General features: G+C 31.5%; 1 protein-coding gene and 1 long non-coding RNA gene across 3 annotated transcripts in view; both read right to left on the bottom strand.

Moving 5' to 3' along the window:
- LOC147079231 (acetylcholine receptor subunit alpha-like) overlaps positions 1–23,928 on the bottom strand; it is an 836,032-nt gene that overhangs the window by 655,739 nt on the left and 156,365 nt on the right. The window lies entirely within an intron of this gene.
- On the bottom strand, positions 4,167–13,728 carry LOC147079233 (uncharacterized). 2 transcript variants are annotated; one of them, XR_015071540.1, is made up of 5 exons: positions 13,664–13,728; positions 12,560–12,952; positions 8,081–8,392; positions 6,533–6,625; positions 4,167–6,153 (listed from the first exon to the last, which is right to left on the bottom strand). It is a non-coding gene; the product is annotated as an uncharacterized LOC147079233 (long non-coding RNA). The 2 variants fall into 2 exon arrangements; XR_015071539.1 differs by lacking the exon at positions 4,167–6,153 and having other exon boundaries at positions 6,290–6,625.

Here is a 23,928-nt window from a genome sequence, read left to right on the forward strand (position 1 = left end):
AAAAAAGAAAATTGAAAGAAATTTAGGGATGTCATAAATTTTATTTTTAACCCTTGCATGCCCGACATAACATAACTTCGCGAATTTTTAATTTTGAGAAAAACTTTAAAAGATACATTCATTCATAATTATCTCAATCTAATAAACCGGAACGCAATTTTATATGAATACACGAGCCGAAACGGTATTTTTTGGAATTTCACGAACCGCAGCGGTGCTCCGGTGCGTTCTGGTCCATTCCGAGCGCTGTAAAGTTTTCAGTGATACATTTTACTTTTCATTGGCGCGCCAGTGAGTAGGTTTTGTCGGCAGGAAACCTATGCATGTTATATGCCCCATATTTTAGTTGAATCTAAAATCAATTTCTAATTATCTCAATCCCACTCTCAATAATTATTGACGGTACTTTTTTATAAAATATTTTAGTACATGACGCAAGAAGTTAAATTTATAATGATGTCATTAATATGGTATTTTAAATGTACACTAGTTGATTTAGTTTTCACAGATGTTTTAAATTGAAAAATATGTACCTACATAGTAACATTCTAAAAAATATTTTCATGGTTATGCTCACAGAAGCACTAAAATTAGTATTTGTTTTGCACAATATTTCATCATCTTTGCTGTACAGGCACGCATCGATAAAATAAGGATTATAAAGCATTTAAACAATATGTACACATAGAGTACTACTAAGGCTATAAATGCATGAACGATTAATTAAACGGCCGATCAATAACTATGTATTATAGTTACGACAGCGACGTTGTATGGAGAAGCGCGCATGAACTATCGCAAAATTGGCCGATCTTTATGCGTCACAGAATAATTATTTGCGGCCGCTCTCAAACGGCCAATTGCGTTACATTACCTACTACTATAACTACTATTAATTCTATTTCTCTCCACAGAGGCGCCACTTCCCGGAGGGTAAATATTAATTAATAAAACCTCTTCGTTTATTACCAAAACCCAATTAAAATATTAGGTAAATTCTATCTAAAAAGTAAGTAAAATATAGTAAATAGGTCCTCATAATCCCTTGATGCAATTATTCAAAAATAACCGAAAAAATGCATTTTTATTTTTCGTAAAAATTGATGTTTTTTAGATTGAAAAAAAAACATTAAAACTATAATTAATTGACAAAAGAGACACGAGAGTTCTAAGAAAACTTATCAAAAAACATTAAATTGATAATTTTGATTCAAGAGACTACTTAGATCAATTAAAAAAAACGGACAGTTTTTTACCCATTTTTTCTAATTTGTCGCTTTCTTTTTGAAATAAAAAAATATAGGTATTATATTTTTCCCATTGTATTTAAATATGTAGTGATTGATTAAAATATGTTTAAAGCTTTAATTTTATAATGAATTTCTATACCTCTCCCGCTTAATTTTCCACACGCATTTTTTTGCGATAAAATTTTCAGGAAGTTTATTAATAACAGTATCAATAAATTTTGGCTTCAACCTGTTAACATTTTATTTTATTTATATTACATATTAAATATTTTATTATAGTTCTTTATTCAGAACCAAAATATAAACAAATAACTAAATTGAAATCATTATTGTGTGATAATAATAATTTTGATGGTAAGTAGGTACCTACCTATAAATTCCAAAAATAATACTTAGTATACATAGATTTTGTGTTATGGTTTTACGAAAAAAATGGCCACTTAGGTAGGATTAGACATGAAAATAAATATGTACATAATTGAATGATTTGACCTTTTGTTGTATACTTATTGAGGAAGAGTATAGGTATATAGGTACCTTACCTTCCAGCTTTGAAGTTAATTTCGTACATTTTATAATAATAGTTAGGCATTCATATTTTATGGGGCGTTGAACGTTAAAAATATATTTTAATAAAAAGTACATACATAATATATTAATAAGAATAGTAGAAATTAGACACGGTAATATAAAGATTAGGTTGAAGCTATTAGAAGTAAAGGTTACATAGTCTAACTTTACTATTTCTCGGAAATCGACAATAAAATCTTCCGTATTTGCTATCTACAGTAAAATATAATTTTTAACAACAACTGCTACACGGAAGTTTCGTCAGATAATTCTGCACAACTCGTTGTCGTCTCGTCGGTGAAATGACCGTTTTTTGAAACCATGGGTCGCGAGTACGATATCAGACAAAAAAAATGCATGATGTTTTCGAATAATGTCTTGTGTTAGAATCAATGGATCGGGAAAATGACTAATTCATTCATATACATAAGCCAATTATTCATATAATAATCTGGGTTCAAAAAGATAATTTACGCGTATAAACTATGTACCTACCTAGTCCATGAAATTATGAAACTTATTTATTCACTGACATATTTTTTTTATAAAAAGAATATTAAAATATTGGGAACTTTGAAACTAATACTTGATGGCATATGCATTATTTGAAGATAATTCTTATAAATTACGAATTAATCGTATGAAAAAAAAAACGAATGTCTATTAGCTGGAAACCCACATACAATGGTTTTGGAGATTTTTATACAAGCTTTATTTATAAAAGATTTACTTATAGAAGCTTTAGTTTTTAATGACACAATAATCATTGATAACTTGTCTTTAGTGCACGCTAATTCAAAGTGCGATTGTGGTTTTAGACGTCAATTAAAACGAAGATATATTTGAAATGTTAAACAATGATAAACATGTAAATGTGTCATCTTCATAGATAAGGACTAAGGACTTAATTATAAGGATCCCAAAATCGATTAAAATTGATATAAAGTTATGACATTCTTATTGTATGTATGTACTCTACGCTGAACGTGATGCCATTATTTTTAATAAAAATAATTAAAAACAAATAGTATCTCATATATTAAGGCATATTTTTTTACAGGCCATGAGACCCAATGATAGTAGTTTAGTTAGTAATAGAAGTGAAACAATCACAAACACACAGGGTTTGAGAAAATCATATAAATGTATTGTGATCACACCGAGACCAAACCCGGAGCCCCTTGACGAAAGGCCTGAACTGTACGTACTGTACTAAGAGGGTTGATTATGTCCTCTACGCTCTGAACTCAAATACCTACAACCGAATATTTATAAATTATTAAATTCATTCGCTTTTGTAAAAGATTTGAGTGAGACACTATAATCGAAGCTTTGTAAAATAAAATAAATGATTTTCAAGAGAACATCATGCGTGGTTTAGTCGAATAGATTTTTATTTTTAGGAGAAAATGATATTGGCTACTTGCTCAAGCTATTAGGTACATATTCTGACTCCAAACAGACATTGAAAAACAATGTGTATTTGTCAGACCCAGGATTAGAACTTGGAATCCACGACATTATAAGCCGACATGTTGTCACTGGGATAATTGGACGCTAGGACAAGTGATTGCAGCTCAATAAATAGACGTTCGTTACGATTTAATACAGAAAATGACTTAATAGTTTTAATTCATTTTGCTCTTAACAATATAATGTTTGGACCAATTATGGCAGCACAATCCTAGTCAAATTCCTAAACTATCCACCCACGTTCAAGGATAGTATAAAACAATAATTGTTTGAAATACCTAATTGAATTAGTCAGGTACCTTCAAACGATAAACGAGGTTAGATGTGCATAATAGAAATAATAATTCGCTTCCGAACTATCGATCACTAGTTTCGCGAATACGATCGTTAGTAAAAAACCACTTTGCAACTATGGAGTGGCTCAAAATAAACAATATCGCGCGAGAGTGATAATATAAGTGCGAGTGTGTGACGACCAAGACCACGGAGCCAGCTTCAGCATCACAAACGGTCAATGGCTGGTATCCTGATATCACTTCCCCCCAGCATCCGAATTACCCCTCACAGTATCTAATACAGTCCATAAAAAGTGCAGCCATATAATGTTTTTTTTATTGAGGATAGAGATGATTGCTATGCCTGACACTGTATGTAAAAATAAAAGAACTCTTTTCTTGTTGGAACTTAAACATATGCACAGTTAAATCATTATTTACGTGTGGATATTTAAATTCTCAGCAAGTATTAAATACTTAATAATGTATAAGTATTGAATTTTTTGTCCCGTACAGTTAGTTGTCCCAGCGCCGAATTATCCTAGAAATTAAGCAAGTAGGTATGTTAAAGTTAATCTTGATTATTTTTTATTAATAATTTATGTGTCTAATGTGTATCAACATTATATTATTATTATGTCAATATGTACGAACTAAAACGAGGTTTTGTCGACTTAAGGTATCCGTGTTTTTTTTTTTTACATAAAATTGACTTCTAAACAAATCATACTACCTATCATCAAGCTGAATACATATTTTTCTTATTTTTAACTAGGCAATACATATTTGATATGCCCGTATCTGAATGATGTTTGTTGATTAAATGTGTGGACAGCTTAATTATTAATACACGAAAAACATTCGAATGAAGAGAATCGCAAGATATATAACGGGCACTTTTCTACAAAATAACATTAATTGTGTTCACACTCCATGGTGGCATAATTATTGATATTGCACCTGTCTTTGTAGGTCTGCGTTCGATCCAGTGTTTTCAACTGTCATTCACAAAAATATATCAAACAGGGTAAAAAATAAACTAGATGGTAAAAAAAATACTAGATTTTCTAAGTAAGAAAAAATGTTTAATAACTGGCATTTCAAAAAAATTGATTTACGTTTGAATACGTATTGCGACACTTTTGGTCTCTGTGGCATTTTGTAGAGTGTTGAATCAACGTTTTACGAGATTTAAGTATGTGTCAGCTGCCATGCTTGTGCTAGCTGACGAGGTTAGGCAATGTCTCAGCGGGTGGCCCTAGACTCGACCATCAGATGGCTCTATTAACACTGGGCCCGGTGAAGGGGCGCCTAACCAGCTACTAGGGGGCGGCTGCTTAGGTCCATGATTCTGAAGGCCCTACTAGCCTTTGTGATCACGGTCATCCTGTGCTAATACATCGTACTGTAGGATATCGGCTTTGGTAATACTAGCGTTAAAGTTTCAAAAATTGTCACCTATCTCGGCATTCAATTGGACACTGTGTTGGATTTCGCTCACCATGCCAGGATCCAGATCTATAAGGCTGGGAATAACTTCCAGAGAGTCGGCCGTATGGCTCATGACGGATGGGGTCTACGATTAAGGGCGTTTAAAATTGCCTACGACGCCATATTCATGGGTATCGCTGCGTACGCTGCTAGCGTTTGGTGTACACGTATCCACAAAAGTGTCAACATTAGGAATATCCTTTTTAAGTGGGAAGCGCAGTGCGTTGTTATATATCACGAATATCTACCGCATACCTTCCAAGGACGCGCTTCCTGTCCTGTCCGGAATCCTTTCTCTTGACCTGCACATACAGGTACGCGGTGCATCCACGATGCTCTTCAAATGTGAGAAAGCCGTTGTTGGTGACTTTCACCTTGCCCCGCCTCCAAACCTTGATGCTGAAAAAGTATCCTTGAGGAGGCGGACAATACGTCTTATGACGCTGGATGCGGCGTCGAAGACCTAGCAGTGAAAGTGGGATGCTTCTACCAAGGGCAGGCACACATATTTGTTTTTTTTCCAGATATATAATGGGGATTGAAGATAACCAAATTGACTCCTCGCCATTACATCAGTCAGTTTTTGACAGGCCATAGTGGTTTCGATGCAAAGCTTTACGAGTTTGGCCTTGTTACCCGGCCAACATGCCCATGTGACGGAGAAGCACATAGGTCCAATATATTGCATTTTAAAAAATTGCTGCGTTTTATTGCGGACGTGAAGATCTCTTCAAATATTTTTTTTGTCCGTATTGTTTTAGTTTTGTTTTTTGTATCTTATAAATAATATCATTAAATTCATTCTCTCTGCCTTTCTCTCCCATGGAGATCTTCTATCTTAATCTTCATATAAAGCTATTTTTCAAAAACCTGTTTTCATTTAATTTACTTATAAGAAAACTGCACATTTATTTGATAAAACAAACCATGTGAATGCATGTCATATAAAACATTTTATGTCTGATGGTAAACCAATTTTATAAATATAATTGTTATTAATTACCACCAGTACCTATGTTCTAAATCTACGCAAAAAAAAGTTTTTTTTTTATTTGTGACTAATAAAAAATATTTATTATTAGGTGACATAAAAACTGTAAAGAAGTTAGGAATATTTTAGAGGTTTCATGATACGAGTATATATTTTTTGGAATACTATAAGCGCCAGATCACTCATCAAACTCATAGGTACAGTTTTTAGTAGGTACATATTAAAAACTTTTTTTATTATAAATAGTTTATTTGGAATATTTTATAATTATCATCCATTTTACTTACTTACTTCAAAAACTATTGTAAATGGGATTATTACTCTTCATAAATAATTGTCAAGCATTTTTAGATTTCTTTGTGATTTTCCCAAAGAATTTGTAGGTATTACAATTTTATGCAAGCAATAATGGTTTTTTGTATGGATGGCAAATCAAGCATTGCTGAGGTAACAGCAATGGCGGCACATTTCGGAACATCGACTTTCACTTGTTCAACCATAAGGACAAACGTGGCCACGTCTTTATAGAATTTGTATCCTAAACCGATTTCAGCAAAAGCGGTTTTCATAGATATCTGAAAAAATTACGTTTATATGTTTATACTATTAATATGTATAGTGTTACTATTAATCAAAGGGGTTTTAAATATATGATTTATATTCTATCCAGCTCTCAATATATTGTTAAAAAGCAACACACGACAGATATGACTTCTACCTGTGCAATACATAATAATATGTACCTAAAAGCATATTATTCATATAAATAAAATAATATAACAAAGATGTATCGGATTATTCATCCACTACGTACTACGATACATAATTTTAGCAGAATATTTTTTAATAAGTATGGTAACATATTTTGCGATACGCCTAGCAACTGATGGCAGCATGTGGTCGTGAATCGCTCTTACTCTTAGAGCTTAGACTTAGACTATAGACACTCTCTTAGACTCTTAGAGCATACGGAGTCATACTTAAAACCGTACGTAGAAAAGATAAACGCCTAACTTACGACGCCGAAATTGACGAGATAATTTGAGTATGAAAACATATTTTTTATATGAATGCCTTAGGCCTTAGAGGAAGCGAGAAAGAACATGCGATGCATTTATTAGTAGGTAGTATCCTTTTTAGTAGACATTTCTGCATTGCACTCTCAGGTGAGTCTCACATCTAAGCTCGTCCGACTGCAACACGTCGAATATGTTGATGTTATTTGGCTGGTATTCACAAAACACCCTTAACCAAATGGATCCGCACACTACTGGGATACGAGATTTGACTCTGATAAAAAAAAAACATCTCGTGTCGCATGCAACGAATTTTACCCGATATGCAACGCCATTAATCTTACACTTTATTTTACATCCTATATTCAGGGCATATTAAACCATTTGGGGCCCCTACTGAAAAAAATTCAAAATCTCCCCAAGACTCTCTCTCTCTCTATTCTCTCTTCAAATTGATTCAAGCAAATAATTACTCAATAATTGTGAATACACCTGCATTATTTATTTGAAAACACTTCTGAGAAATGTATAACTAGAAAAAAAAATATATAGTCAGCAGGATTCGAAGCTGCGTGTGTGTTTATATACTATAATTCAGATATAACTAAATTAGAGTTTATATTCAAATTCCATCAATAGCCTCGGTCGACAGTATTTTTTTTTTTTTTTTAATATATTTATATGATATAGTTCTTCAGCTGGTATTGTAGTCCAATATGTAAGGCAATGGCTATTGATCTAATTCTCGGCCAGGTTACATTACATAAATATACATATGTAATTTTCTCAAAGCCTAGGTAATTCTGTCCTTTGTTTTACTTCAAACTGCACTATTGTTACTGCACTACCATTACTAAGCCGTACAGCTTGTAGTGTTAAAATGAACATATATATCAAATTTATTGAGTATCGTTGAGTTTACATGTACATACTTTATGAGTTATATTAAACAATGTTAGAGATATCATATTATTATTTAGTATAATATATATATATATATATCATAAAACTTACAGCAGCAATGCAAATACTAGTTTTAGCTGCATCTGTTACTTTCCTGAAAATAGTTTGATTTTCAGATTGTTCCATGCAATTTTTAATCTTCTCCATCAGCTCCTGGGCTTTTTGACACGCATCTTCGACGGAGGTATAAAGTTGGGTGATGGAGTTTTTGGCTTCGGTCACTTTATTTGTAACGCAACCAAAAGCGTTGCTGCTAGCGACGGCCACATTGTTTTTAAATTCCTCTTTAATTTTCCACACGCAATTTTTTGCGATTGAATTTTCAGGAAGCTTATTGATAGCAGTATCAATTTTGGCTTCAACCTGTTAGAATATTATTTTATTTATATTATTAATATTTTATTATAATTCTGTATTCAGAACCAAAATACAAACTAATAGCTAAATTGAAATCAGTATTGTATGATAATAATATTTTTGATGGTAAGTACCTACCTATAAATCCTAAAAATAACAATATAAATAGATTTTGTATTATGGTTTTACGAAAAAAAAATGTGGCTATGTTGCTGGGATGCATGTTAAGTTAGCAATGATTAGACATGAAAATAAATAGGTACATACGAACGATTTGACATTTTGTTGTATAAGTACTTATTGAGGAAAAGATTGTATAGATTATATTATATATACCGATTTTGAAGTTATTTTTTTTTATTTTATATTATTACAACGTTTTTATTATCTCGTATTCTTGTTTGTCCGGTGGTTGTTTGTTCAGTACAAATCTTGCAATCAATTTTTAACTAACTTCCCGGCTAGCTAGACATTTGAAACTTTTAGAATATATCAGAACACGATGCATATGCATTCTTTTAATACTTTTAGCCATCTTTAAGCAGAATTGAATTCATTTTCAGTTTATTCTGTTTTGTATGGAAAGTTATTTCAGACAAATCCGTAAAAAGTAAAAGACTATTATTGGTTGCTAAGGGGGTGGTCCTAGCAACTAAATTATTAATATATACGTGCGTTACTACGGAAATCAAAATGAAATGTCAAAATAACATTTCAGTATTCTATATTTAATTTTGTTTGTTTGTTTTTTATTTACTTCATATCGAGTACAAGTTTGAGCATATTGAGCATAATAATTCAACAGAAAATTCAAAAAAAGTTGTATATAAAAAGTTCTTTTTATCTTGTAATTAATATAATAATAGTTAGGCATTCGTAATTTGTGGGGCCTTGTACTTTACAATTTCATACAGAAAATAGATAAGAAAGTTTAACAAGACGTGTCTATTTACTTAGTAGTTGTACCTAATACATTTCGCGATTGACACAGTGGCCGAGCGAGTTACGTATCGGCTTATGATGTTGTGATACCCGAGCTCGAATCATGGGTCTGGTAAAATACACATATTATTTTTAACGTGTGTTTGGATCAACGTATGGACTTAATAGATTGAGCAAGTGGCTAACATTCAATTCTTGTACAAACAAAAATCTGTTAATACTCGTACAAACTCCACTCTGTGAAGGCCCATAATAATTTATGATTTTCATAAGATCGGGTACGGTAAAAATATAGTTTTAATAAAAAGTAGTTACATACATTAATAAGAATAATAGGAATTAGTAAACAGTGATATTATATAGATTAGTTGAAGCTATTAAAAGCAAAGGTTACAAGGTTACATAGTCCAACTATACTATTTTTCGGATGTCGATAATAATATCTTCTGTATTTGCTATCTACGGTAAAATATTATTTTTAACAACTGCTACACGGAAGTTTCGTCAGATAATTCTGCACAACTCGTTGTTGTCTCGTTGGTGAAGTGACCGTTTTTTGAAGCCTTGGGTCGCGAGTACGATATCAGGCAAAAAATGCATGATGTTTTCCAATAATGTCTTGTGTAAGAATTAACGGATCGGGAAAATGGCTAATTCATTCTCATATACATAAGCAAATTATTCATACAATAATCTGGGCTCAAAAAGATAATTTACGTTTATAAACTATGTACCTACCTATCTAGTCCATGAAATTATGAAACTTATTTATTCACTGACAATTTTTTTTATGAAAAGAATATTACAAGAAATGAAAATATAGTTAATATTAAATTCTACAGGTTTTTTTAAAAAGGTTTGTCGATAGCTATTTCGGTTGTAACACCATTATCAAGACTATTCAGATAGGCCGTTTGCCTTTGCTTAAATACTATACGTGTATAGATAGAGACAGAATACATTTTCTTATTCGTTCCAGCAATATTATGAATTTTTACATTATTATTAATTGTAATATTATTAATACTTTGAAAATCCTAAGTGGGTTTTTTTAAAATGGATATCGAAATTTTCAAAATTTATCAAAATTACAGTATTCGATGGTTATTTATTGACATTATTGATCAATTAAAATATTATTAGTATAATTGTCTTAATCGTGTGTTTAGATTATATTTAATAGTGGCGACGAATACATTACCAAATTTTCATTAATTATGTCATTACTTTTGGATAATTCGCGATTAATTTCTAACTGTTCAAGTAAATTTAATTTTAAACCTTTATTACATATATGCAAACATTGTGGCGTTTCATTGTTACTGATGCTATGCGAGTTTGATATCAAATGTTTAGCAAACTGAGAATCTGTTTTACCATTCTTAAAAGACCGGAGGTGCTCTTCAAAACGAGTTTTTATTGACCTGCCAGATTGACCAATGTAGCATAGACTACATGTGCCACATGTTATTTTATAAACTCCGCTTTTCTCCAGTTTGTTGATTTTATCTTTACTATTTTTTAAGTTTAATCCTAGATTATTATTAGCTTTGAATGCTACGTTCAATTGTTTAACGTACGTTTGAATTCAAATCGTTATTACAAGTCCATTGGTTATCACGGCATTATTTCAGACAAAATTTATCAAGAAATTAAACATAGCGTTAACGTAGCATTCAAAGCTAATAATAATCTAGGATTAAACTTAAAAAATAGTAAAGATAAAATCAACAAACTGGAGAAAAGCGGAGTTTATAAAATAACATGTGGCACATGTAGTCTATGCTACATTGGTCAATCTGGCAGGTCAATAAAAACTCGTTTTGAAGAGCACCTCCGGTCTTTTAAGAATGGTAAAACAGATTCTCAGTTTGCTAAACATTTGATATCAAACTCGCATAGCATCAGTAACAATGAAACGCCACAATGTTTGCATATATGTAATAAAGGTTTAAAATTAAATTTACTTGAACAGTTGGAAATTAATCGCGAATTATCCAAAAGTAATGACATAATTAATGAAAATTTGGTAATGTATTCGTCGCCACTATTAAATATAATCTAAACACACGATTAAGACAATTATACTAATAATATTTTAATTGATCAATAATGTCAATAAATAACCATCGAATACTGTAATTTTGATAAATTTTGAAAATTTCGATATCCATTTTAAAAAAACCCACTTAGGATTTTCAAAGTATTAATAATATTACAATTAATAATAATGTAAAAATTCATAATATTGCTGGAACGAATAAGAAAATGTATTCTGTCTCTATCTATACACGTATAGTATTTAAGCAAAGGCAAACGGCCTATCTGAATAGTCTTGATAATGGTGTTACAACCGAAATAGCTATCGACAAACCTTTTTAAAAAAACCTGTAGAATTTAATATTAACTATATTTTCATTTCTTGTAAAATGGAATTCTACCAAGTAAATGCTAACTCAATTAATGAAAAGAATATTAAAATATTGGGAACTTTGAAACTAATACTTGATGGTATATGCATTATTTGAAGTTAATCCATATAAATTATGAATAATTATTCGTATGAAAAAAACAAGAAAGCTGGAAACCCACATACAATGGTTTTAGAAACATTTATAGAAGCTTTATTTAAGATTTACTTATAGAAGCATCAGTTTTTAATGACAAAATAATCATTGATAACTTGTCTTTAGTGCACGCTAATTTAAAGTGCGATTGCAATTTTAGACTAACAATTAAAACGAAGATATATTTGAAATGTTAAACAATGCTAAACATGTAAATATGTCATATTCATAGATAAAGCCTAAGGACTTATAAGAACCCCAATATCGATTAAAATTGATATTAGTTATGACATTCTTATTTAACTCTGAATTTTACAAAGTAATGGATTGTATTGCCTTGCATGAAACCCCATCTGGACTACTTCTAAATTTTACAAAAGTTTTTTCATCGTATTTACAATATGGACTTACTACATTTTTAATTTCTATGTAGACGGGAAATAAGAAAAATCCGTTAACAGTACACATATATTATGTATATGGTATATTTATTTTTCATATTGAGTATAGTACCTAAACATCGATTAAAATAATAAATAATTGTTCCACTGACTATTATAGTTTAAAATATCTACCGTTTAGAGTGTTTAGGTTTAGACGATGTTAGTAATACCTAATTAATGAGTAATTTAATATAAAATAAATATTATGATGATTTACTTACTGTATCGGAAATGGTATTGATTTTTGAATCGATCACTTGTATCACTTCTTCTGACGCAGCTTTGATTTCCGTGACCTTTTTGCTAACATAGTCAACTAAGGTTTCTAATGGAACTACAAAATTATCGTTTATACTGTTTAAAGATTTGACGGCTTCTTTTGCAGCATTTTTCATTTTCTCATCATTGGTAGAAACGGAAATATTTGATATGAAGTCATTCGCATTGGAAATCTGGTAACCCAGCCCTTTCGAAACTATATCCGAAACGCTACCAACAGTTTTAGAAAGGCCATCAAGTTGACCGACTATGTCATTTTTCGTTATTATTTCTGTCGGTAAAAACGTTGGAATTTTGGCAAAAATTTTGTCTGGAAGAAGACTAAAGCCAAATGCCTGAAATTTTAGAATATACATGATAATATTCATACTGAAATACATAATACTCGTAACATTAAAGATTATAGTATTCTTTTAATAAATCACATAACTTAGAGCAACCTCAGATGCATTATAATATACGTATAAAAGATCTCAACGAAAAGAACACCCAACGATTATTAAAATACCGACGTAGGCTTTTAGCAACAAACAAAATTACCTACCTACGTTAATGACAATGCTTACATATCACTGTTAATATGGATATCATCTTTGTAATTTAAATCATGGGTGTAACATAGATGATATCAGGAGTCCCCAAAATTCTTTTATCATCCTTTCACTTGCTATTATTTTTATATGTATTTATTAAATATATTTTAGTCGATTTCGTATTAAATAAAATATATTTTTTAATTAGAAGAAAGCAAAACTTGTGGTGCTGTTATGTCCTGAGAAAAAAGCTAAATTTAGTAACCTTTATTTAAATAGTACGCATTATAACAGAATTTAAATACATCCCCAGTTACTAATATTATAAAAAAACCACATGTAAATTATTTGCAAAAAGAAAAATGCATGAAACGAAAGCACTCGCAATGTATGGGAAAGTTATGTGTTTGTATCCAACTAGGTCTTAGATCTAGGATTTTTATTTTTAAATAGTGTATACAATAATAATATTATTACATACATTGTAATATAATAAAAACTTTACTACTTTACCTGGAAAATGCAAACAAGGAGAATTAGCACAGTCTTCATTTTCAGATCTTTGTTAATATTCTGATAAATAATATTTTTAATTTGTCGTTATATAATCGTCTGATTTCCGGTAAATGGTATGTGTTGTTATGAAGGTTTCCTTTTTAAAGTTTTTTCAGCTGCATATTATTCAAATGAAAATTTAAATTATGCTTTTCGTATTATTTACTTTACATTTTTTTTGGTTTTACATTAATTACAAACATATTATTAGTCACAAAGACACACTACGTAAGGAGACGGACGGTGATGTATAAACTGTATTTTATTTTTAAACTAGTATTTTGGTGTTCCTCGATAATATTTTTTATTCGTTTTAATTTATATAAATCATAATTATTTCATGCCTTTAAATATTTCTGTGTTTAAAATGTATAAATTATATATTTTAACGTTCTCATCTTTTCTAACACGCTTGAGGATCTATTATTATAACTAAAATTAATATAATTAAAATTGCGACTCATAATATTTCAGAAATGTTGCCGACTCAAATATAAGCGATCGCATAAGCTCAGTATTATCCTAGATACTATCTTCTTTAATCTTTAGTTTCAGTACAATGTAGTAGTTGCAACGTGGTTATACGCGCTGTATGCACATTTGTATAAGCCCGTTCGATATCATTGTAATTTTTTGCGATTTAATCATCCACTTTGTAATTTTATTTTTAAAATGTTGTAAGCATTATTTAAAGAATTAAATTATTAATATTTAAATTAACAATTAGTTAAGATAGGTGGTTAGAAGAAAGAACAATAAAATAAAAACGGTCTTCAATTAATATGACATTTATAGTAACCGAAGAAGAAAATACAGCAAATAAATTGCATTATCTGATAGACACGTCTGGGGGGTAGTTTTCATTTATGGAACTTAAATGGATAAAAAACATCAATTCTGGTAAAATTTATTCTTTCATTTAATAGGTGTTTGATCTCTAACAAAGAAAAATTAATATCCGTATACCATATTGTATGTGCTAAATTAAAGGTATTTTCGGATTATCGTTTAATAGATTTAATTTGAATCTAATGAATAAAGAGACAAACGAGATTATGCGATGGAATAATGTATGTTAAACCCCTTAAATGTACATGGGTTGGATACATAGCTTTCATGCAAGATGAAAGACCAAGAAATTAAGAATGGTACATAGAGGTTGAAGAGGCCGTCAGCCAGCAGTTGGTTGAAATACGTTGATGTTGATGATTATATATAATATGGACCTATATAATATACGACAACACGATCAAAGGATCCCATCTTGTTGTTATTATTATATTATTATGGATGTATTTATCATTAAAGTTTGTTAATGAAGTTTTTACTAATGCAGTAAAAATATTCTTGAATAAGTTATATTTTTAATAAATATTAAATATTTATTTTAAAAACATTGATTTTTTATGACAATGAGCATTACTATTGTGACTATACCGTATATGAGTCAAAATACCGTTCCTGGGTCACCAAGAATAAATACTTTAAATTCTGTATTATGCATTTTTTCTCTACGTAATTAACTTTCATGCTTTTTTATTGTTTTTTTTTTGATAATTAAATAATATTATTATATTTTGTAATAATTTATCACGACATCTTCTTTTTTTATAACAATTATTTTGATTTTCTCGTATAATAAGTAATGCCATTTAATTTTCGATAAAAAGCCTTCAACAGACTTCTAACTAATGCCCATATACTAAAAAAAATGGGAACACTGGGTGAACTCTGGTGATCCAGCCTGCATGTGAGGCGAGTTGCAAAGCATAGAATACAGTACATAGAGTCGCGTAGCAACTGAAGATTTCTACACCAAGAAGAAGATTATAATATTGGCGTTTCTCGGAATAAATACGGCTTGTTACCAATCTCCTGTTACTATGATATGTTTCCAGATTCCAGAAGGATCATTTTTAAATTCCTTTCAGAATATTCTCAGCTCTTGAGTCGTTTCTTCAATATATTATGTGAAACCATGGTGGTGGCCGAAATGACTAGCGGTCAAATATTTACTTTTATTTTATTTTTATTATTTCTTCAATATTCTAGCGTTTCTCGTAATAAGTTGGTAGCTGTTATTTATTGCACCATGCATCTCCAGGTGTTACATAATAATGTGTTTAAGAGGACCGCTTTTTGAATTGCCCGTCTGATTATTTTACGATTATAGTCCGTTTATACGTGCATGGATTTATTTACTCAGGGAACTCAGATAACTTTTCTGTTCTGTGGATTGACTGCTGACCTACGTATTATAGCGGCCATAACAAGAAAATGCACGTCTCAACACGTATTATCGTGCAAGTTGCAAGATTGCATGCATGGATCAAAATAGTTCAGCGGCTTCTGAATTCTCACGGGGTAGTTGGAACTTCATATATCAATAATTAACAGGTATTATTTCTTTATAATAGTTTTTAACAAAGTTAACTAAGTTAAAACGATGGTCTATATCGTTGTGGGTCCCAGATTCAAATCCTGGTTCCGGCAAATACACATATTGGTTTTTAATTTGTGTTTCGGTCCAGGGTATGGAACTTATAAGTTGAGCAAGTGGCTGACATTCATTTCTCGTAAAAACAAAATCTGTTAATACAAATCTCCACTTTTTGGTGGCCCATATTATGATCTTATTACGATCAGACACGGATGTCATTTTTGTTAATTCTACTTTATCCGAGTCATTTACGTTGACAACTGCTTCGGGCTATAAACTTATCTTCAGAATGGTCAATTCTAACTGAAATTGAAGATTCTGACAACTTTTTCCAATTTCGGTTGGCTGTGATAGAGCGAAAGGCTATATAATATGTCAATATCCAATTCTGTTTTCGTCCACAACAATGGCGTAGTCTTCATCTATTTTTCATATTCTCCCGATTATTTAAATATCTTAAGTACATTTTTAACAGTTTAAGAACCGTACTATTAAAGAAGTTAACATCTATAATAATAAAGTCATCTCTGGACATGTTTTTAATATATTTGCTTATCTCAACTTGCTACATAAGGTTGAGTTGATGACTTTTATCACAAAGATGTACAGGTATAACGGGTATAGCCTTCGATAGGATGTATAGTATAGTTATGTGCCTGGTGGATTGAGAATTTGCCTCACCTGTATTCCATGACCAAATGTGTTCTTTATTTCTGATGGAGTCGGATTCTTAATACATAAAAACTCAAGAGAACAACATAGAAAACTTCATAGGTATAACAAATAGAGTAGCACTATTGAATTTAAAAATACAAGGAAACAAATTATCTGTCATACAAGTATACGCACCCACAGAAATAGCGAAAGAAGAAAAAAATGATACTTTTTATACAAATAATGTAAACAAAGCTATTAACCAAGAACATAAAACTTTTATAATAATGGGCAACCTAAATGCAAAAATAGGCCAACCCAGACAAGACGAATACTAAGCTACGAAATCAAACGCGTATGGAGAAAGAAACCAGAGAGGCCAGAGGTTAACACTTTGGAGGAGGCCTTCACCCAAAGAGGGGTGCTTACAAACCAAACAAACTAATAACATACCATTATCCAATTTATAAATATTATCTAATAGTATTATATAGAAAAATAAATAAAAAATCTTAATATATTATATGTATTATACAAAAAATAATAATAATTAATATTATATAAACTAGAAAATAAGTAGATAATACAACCATAGATAGATATATATACGTATTATATATTCATAGGTTATATATATATTAATTAGATATAGTCATTTAACTGTCATTTACTTTTGTTTGTAAGAACTAAAAAGGCTTTTTATTTTTTTTATATTCCTGATTTCAAAAGTTCTGCATGTTATAAATGACATGGCTATTTTTTACTTTATAGGTATGTCACATTGAAATTGTGAGGTTTAAAAGAATTATTAGAAGTGCCTAGTTTCAAACCCCCTAAAACAGTTTAAGAACAATAATTTTAAGTTAGATATGTATTTAGATATATATTTTTGTTAGGTACCTATATGATGGCCAAAGATTGAGCTTTAAAAAACGCCAAAAACCGTCAGTACGTATGATTAAAAATTAGGGTAAATTTCAAAACCCACTAAAGTGGTCCGGGTGTGCTTTTCAAATTCCCCTAAAATGGATAAGCCAATTACCGCGCGTTGCACGTGGCACGGATTTCAATATGACTAAAATGGTTCGAATAAAATCAAAGCAATTTGGTGTGGATCGCATTATAGATCGATATTTATAATGGAGGATGAATAAAAAATGTAGAAAAAAGCAAACGAAATAAGAAAGCATAGGGAAGAAACGTTAAAAACTAATGTAGAACACCAAAATTAGTGTTGACAGTTTCTGCATATTATTTGTCAAGTAATCCTGTGGCGTTCTCTGTATTTGCAATTGACTAAAAAAAGAATTGGCAAAAACTCTTCGGAAAAATAGATTTAATGAGTGAAAAAAGAATACACAGACTGAGATATAAAACATTTTACGCAATATTTCGAGAAGAAAAAGTAGACAACTGACTTTCTCTTAAGTATGCTTACATACTGAGTTTAAACGCTAAAAAATATATCAATATTTGGCCACGTATTTATTTCGACTTATACGTGGTGTAAATGAGAACTCTGCCATTCTTGGTAGTATTGACTTGTGTGTCCCTGATTTCTTATAGATCTTAGAAATTGGGAGCACTAGTTGTTTGTTCTCCCGAGGAGCAGAACTAACCTGCCATTAGTGATGCCAATTGGGCGGGCAATAACTCTGTTCAACCAAATCGCTTCGGATGTTGATATATTCCATCTACGTGAGGATGAGTATAGTGGACGTTGTTTTATAAATTCTTAAAATAGGGTCCACTTGGCTCATTCGGTATGCTTCTATGCTTTATAATTTATATTTTTTATACTTAATTTTTTTTATAATGTTGTACCTTTCACTTTACTTTTCTGCACATATTTATTTCTTCTTTACACTGTTTCTTTGTTTTTAAATGTCATGCTGTGAACGTCTTAAATTTGTAATTTGCAATGTTCACGGTATGTAAAAAAAAAAAAAATTTGAATTTAATTGACTGCCAAAAAATCTTTTCCCAACCATTTTGTTAATATTCGCTTTGCGTCGATATAAAAAATATAAGGTTTTACTATGTCAATGTTTGGTGAAACCATCATCACATTTTAAATTTAAAAAATATTTATACCTTCGACATATTAGGTAATACTCAGGGCCGGTTTTGCTATTTTAGCATTTTTCATTAAAAATGACATTAAATATTTTTCAGTTTTTATATAATTTATTTGGATTTCAGCAAATCACCCATTGTTTTGAGACAAAGTGGTTTCTACAGACCTCTAGAGGTCCTTGTGACCCCTGAAGGGGTCTGTGGCAAATTAAAAATAATTTGGGGGTGCGTGGACAACGTCGGGAGGTCTGTGAAAAGTTCAATATGAGACCATTTTGCTAGTGCTCGCACTAGACGTTCAGAATTAAAATATAATTTTATATTTTTTTTTACGTTATTTAGTATTTTTAAGCGGTCAAAATGCAACCATTAGGTAAAGATATCCATAATTTAAGTTATTTTAAAGAAACACTAGGTCACTGATATTAAAATATATAATAATATACAAATAAATTATCACGAACATGTATCAACTACCTTTGAAACGTGAATCTTGTATGTGAAATTTTCTTGCTTATCAGTACGGCTACCACATTTTAATGCAACACACAGAACCATCTTTTCTACTTAATTAACTAAAAATATTTACCACTGACTTTATGTTTAAGAAAAAAAATATCAATTTTAGCAATACGCGCGCGCAGGTTATCGACGCTTAGTTAAGCAACAAACTAAGATTTGGCGGCGACACCACAGCAAATCATCTCACACATCTGTAAACCTTTTATCTTACTCTAGCGCGTGTCGCAGAGATTATAAAGATGCCGAATACTTTCTCACTCGCACTTATGCATCGTTTTTTTTCAGGCCTTGTTTGTGACACATTTTCATGAGAGTTAAAATAAATAGCAATAAATAAATGGGTAGCGATGTTTACGTCCTGAGTAAAATATAAATTTAATATAGTACATAAAAAAAACTTAAAACTAAAAACTTAACTTAAAAAGTTATGACAAGCATCCCACCGTACAATTAGGTCGACCGCGGCCGTTTTTCTTATGCAGGTAAACAGAAACGGATTCTCGCCGCTACATGCAATTACTTGTCTAAAATATGACATTATAAAAGAGTCGTATATCCAAACAATAATTTAGGCCAGATTAATGCCAATAATAAGACATCGTAGCAAACTCACCCTCAGAGGCAATTTCTCTTATATACCGCCATAATTAGACACAATCATGACATTTGCCTGCTCCATATATGGGCACACGGTAGCCCCAACCTCATCAAAAAGTTACAAAACAGTTCAAAACTTATCCCTATGCGCGATCGGAATAGCCTCACCTTATGTTCGATGTTCAACTCTACATAGAGATCTAGACATATAAAACCTAGACAAACACATCCAAAAGCTAGCCATCAAATTTTACGCCACCATAATAAACCACCCCAACCCACTCATCAACAATCTCAATGATTACGATGAAAATGTCCCTACAGAATTCGATAGACCCAGGACAAATCTTGGGAGAAAGCCTCCCTCCTAAAAACCAAACAAAACAATAACACTCATTTTCTGATTTCAGATCCTCAGCACCCAAGATAAGCCACCATATAGACCTCGTAAACAACTCTTCCCTTTCAGCTCATAATCACAGCGACAGGGTTTTTGGCCGAGAGTATTGCACCTCCACTCTCGGAGTTTTTCCACCCACCGCGACTCAAATTTTGATGAGCGAACAGAGATAAGGTGTAAAAATCTTTTTTGTTTTGTTTCTTCTCCTTCCTCAGAACTCATTCACTTGGAGCTGGTGTGGCTGACGGCCAAATTCCAAACTTCGCCTCCTACCTCTTTTTCTTTAATCCAAAGGATGACAACCCGGATCTAGGACCAACCGCCAGACGGTCAAAGGCCAAAATGAACGTAGATATGCAGAATGTAGCCAGTTCACAATAATGTCGATCTGAGATAATGGCACTTTAGCAACCACATGAAATTAAAAATGGAGAAAAGTCATAGGTCGATGTGTTATTATTTATATTATAGGTATAGCGATAATTTAATCTTATTTATCGTTTTCTATGGATTTTATACCAAAATTTTCGAAATATTTTAGATTTTATTGGCTGGCTACTTTCTGCAAAATGCATTTTTTTTAAATAGCCATTTTGTTAAACATGACCAGGTATTATTTTTATAAATATTATTCGTATATAGATACTAATATGTGATAAGGTCAAGAGAAACAAGCGGTTTAAATAGTGTTTACATGGCCTCCACAAGGGGGGATGCTGACAGGGCTCTAGCCTGGGGACCCGGGCTCTGGGGGGGCCCGGCGTGGCGGATTGATTAGATAAGTAAGATAAACACGCACCACAAATTTGCTTCAATAGATAAAAAGTCGCCTGCCGCGCTATTATACTTCATGACCTTCATGACCATGACATTTTAAATTATATAATTGAACGATGTAATTTTTGAATATAGTGTATCGCTACTAAAATAGATGTATAAAAAATAGAAAAAAATCGTTAATAATACACTGAATAGGTGCCCTTAATATGAGTTGAAACACAATTTGAAAAATGTTTATGTAGTGTGTCACACTGCCTTTAACCTTAGCGATAAGTAGGGGCAGCTAAAGATCTTAGCCTCAGGGCCCGCTTTAAGATGTGGGGGCCATCGGTGTTCAGTTTAATATTTACAATGATGACATATTTTTATTACGAAAAAGTGAAATAACAAAAGCAAAGGAATAAATATCTTAATCATGAAACTCTACATCAAAATCCAACACTTTATTGTATCCATCTACATACGTAGTACTGCTTTGTAAACAAGTGTAAAATGATATCGCATCTGAAGGTATGAGATGAAACAATGACTTCCAATCTTTGATCTTAGCTGGTGCGGGAATGGGACGATTTGACACCGCGAACTGGCCTCCGCCGATTGGCCTCCGGTTATTGGCCACCGGTACAATCAGACACCGACCCAATTGGCCTCCGGGACGATCGGACGCCGGTACAATCGGGCGCCGACCCAATTGGACACCGGCCCAACTGGCCGCCGGGAGATTGGACGCCGCACGGCTGGATTAAATGCGCAAAAGAAAAGACCTACGTAACGACTTGGTAGAGAAAGTAGACACGACACTTTAATGTGCTTCTATCTAATTAGTGGTTGTACGAGTACCTTATACATTTTTCGCTTATGATTGATAATAATTATTACTTATGCTTTATGCTGTTTATAAAAAGAGAAGAATTCTTTCCTCGTCAGAACTTGAAGATGTGCATAATTAAGTAAGTTATTTATTGTGTATTCTATTCATATTAAAAATATATAATATATATTAATAATGAATTGGTTAGTGAAAATAATATCTTTCGGCGTTTTCTCGATTTCATGTTATTATAATTGAACTTTATATTTATTCATCATCCGTAAATAAGTATTTTGAAGTTTATGAAATTACAAACAATATAAGTAGGTAAAATACTTGAAAGGTACCTACATACTACATAATATATTATATTATTGTTTGAAATGTGTTGGTCAATCGATCTTTAATAATTAGGTACAATTTATATTAATCAAGGCGTTTACGTAATAAATAAAATAAGTCTATAATAATTGACAAACTATACCGTATTCAGTACCTACATGTATTCTGTAACTACATTATTATATATTATGTTGACAAAGCGAATTTGTATGTAGGTGCATATTATTATCAATAGACTATCGTTTGAAATAGGTGTTAGGTTTCTTCGGCTTAAAATTGCTTATTCCATTTTTATTACTAAACGTATTTTATAAAAAACGCGCTAACTCACATTAGAAAAATTTCAAGAAAAGTTGACTCAAAAAATTAAGCACGGTGCATAGGTAAATGAATATTTTTTCATAGTGTGGTATATTTTTTTACATTATTTTTAAAATAACTGGAGTAGAGTGTACTAGATATTAATTTAAGTCGAAATGTTCATATGTTAAAAATTTCACCTTTAATTTAAAATGTGTACACATATTTTTGTTGAAAGATAAATAGTATGGCTAACATCAATACATTATTATAAACATTATTATGGATGCTAAACCAAGAGATGTTACGGAGACTTGAAGCTTTCGAGATGTGGCTGTATAGATGCATCCTCAAAATTTCTTGAACTGACAGGGTGACAAATGTTGAAATTCTCAATCGAATGGGAAAGGACCAAGAAGTTCTACGTAGTATTAAAACCAGGAAACTACAGTACCTCGGCTACATTATGAGAGGACAAAAGTACAGTATTCCCCAACTTATTATTCAAGGAAAGATCAATGGTAAGCGTAGCAGAGAACGGCGCCACATTTCGTGGCTTAAAAACCTTCGTGATTAGTACGAGTGCAGCTCCACTGAACTATTCCAGGTAGCAGACGACAAAGCTAATATTGCCTTGATGGTGTCCGACCTCCGCTAGGAGATGGCACAATAAGAAGAAGAAGATAAATATTTATTTCTGAAGAAAATCTCACAAATGGAAAATTCACTGTTGGAATATGAATACGTATAATATAACAAAAACAGTAAAACAAAATAGTAATAAGTAGCAGTGTAAACTTAATAATTATATATCCTCTTTGACAACAAAAGTCAATACCACCACCTGTCACCTGACCAAGGCTACTAAAAACCATCCACACATTATATATATGGTGGATACAGAATGGTGACATGACTTGGGAAGATAATAAGAAAATAAATAATCTAGGGAAAAAAATTATATTGACTGGTGAAACATTTCACCAAGCATGGATTTATATTTTATGAGTTGTATTGTTTTGTGTAACTACGTCGAAATATATAATACCTATTATATTAATCACTAGGAAGCCGATGTTTGTAATAGGGAATTATTTTTAATTTATCTGTGGAAATACCTGGGTACGTGGGAAAGCCCCAGATATTTAAAAATAATCTGATCTAACTACCTCATTAGCTCGATCAGGGGTTAAAAAATGATTGGCCTTTGTCATGAGAATTATACAACATATTTTAATAGCGTTAAAAATATTTTTAATAGGACAAGAATTTCGAAAAATGTCTAACTCATCGGCTAACAG

Source organism: Rhyacophila brunnea, unplaced genomic scaffold, assembly GCF_057557595.1.
Source record: "Rhyacophila brunnea isolate RB1 unplaced genomic scaffold, BYU_Rbru_1.0 scaffold_10, whole genome shotgun sequence".
Taxonomy (NCBI): domain Eukaryota; kingdom Metazoa; phylum Arthropoda; class Insecta; order Trichoptera; family Rhyacophilidae; genus Rhyacophila; species Rhyacophila brunnea.